This window comes from Galeopterus variegatus, unplaced genomic scaffold (genome assembly GCF_000696425.1).
Source record: "Galeopterus variegatus unplaced genomic scaffold, G_variegatus-3.0.2 Scaffold3675, whole genome shotgun sequence".
In the NCBI taxonomy this organism is placed as follows: domain Eukaryota; kingdom Metazoa; phylum Chordata; class Mammalia; order Dermoptera; family Cynocephalidae; genus Galeopterus; species Galeopterus variegatus.
Genome location: NW_007729786.1, coordinates 55,724 through 57,055, shown reverse-complemented (window position 1 = coordinate 57,055; position 1,332 = coordinate 55,724).

The window sequence follows — 1,332 nt, the reverse complement described above, 5'->3', positions numbered from 1 at the left end:
ATTGTGTAACCTCTCCAGCCCTAGGCATATCTTCTGTAAAATAGAGATCAGAATAGTACAGTATTTTTTTCATAAGATTTTTTGATAATGTATTAACATATAAGAACTGAAATAATAACCTGCTATATAATTTCAGTAAATAACAGACTGTAGTAAATTTCCTGAAACAGCTTCGCACTCATACGCTCTTAGCTTGTCAAAGAGTTCAGTGTCTTTAACCCACTGCAGCCATCCTCAGATATGACCAGAAGTCCAAGTGCTTACTTTTGTTCAGAAAGTATGTTCTCTCTCTTCTTGTTCTGAAGCCAGAGCTCAGACATGCCCCTGGGTGCTGGAGGATTCTAAAATTGCTTCTGCCTCCTAAACTCGGTTGTTCCAAAACAATACACTATGCTATGTGTACACCATAATAAGTGTCAAAGCGAAAGGCTGATTTACACGAGAGACACTGAGACATTCGAGAGGGAGCCTTTACTTGCTGCAGGCATGTCTGAAATGTGTGGCTAGAACTGAATCCCCTGTTCTAGACCTTGCAACTGCAACTAATGAGGGTGCTTGCCCAAAGTTGCAGTGGCTCTTTCAGGTAAGAAGGAGAGCATCACTCACCCCCAGTGCTGTGTTCAGCAGAAAATAGTGCTGCCTTGGGGCCCAGTGCAGAATGAATGCAACAGAATAGTGGGTAGAAGGGGAGGGCAGGGAATAGTGGCCCTACACCACTGTTTGGGAATGCCACTGCTGCTCTATCATACTCCTATTTTCCAGGCCCATGCCTGTGGAGACAGCAACAAGCTGTTCGTTTAATTCAGTATGTTTCACTGTTGGTTCTATGTAAGAGCCTGGCTTGAGTTCTTCTGAAAGGGGCTTGAGAGATCCCTGAATCATCTGGAACAGTGAGATGCAGGCCGAGTACACTACCAAATAGGCTGGTTTGGGGATTTCCAATTGGGGACTCTTCCTCACTTACATGCTATATTTAGACTTTCTAAAAAGATTGTAAGAATAATGTCATAAATGTATTGTCTGGGGTCCCAGAGGGCAATAGAAAAACAAAATGGTAGAGTGGAAGGAGCATGGGCTTTGAAATCTGTGGTGGGTTTGAGTAGTGATTCTGTTACTATCTTTGGTATCCTGACTTCTCTGCACAGTTTTCCTGATGACAGTGAATCGATTACATGTTCTTCTTACATGTCTTTTCCCACAAGAGACAAAAAAGTATAATTGAAGCAAAGGATGAAAACTGGAAAGACAAACCAAATTAAAAAAGGAAAGGAAAAGAGATCTTTGCCCACCACATGAATATTTGTCATTGGCGACACATATCTGAAACCCTGT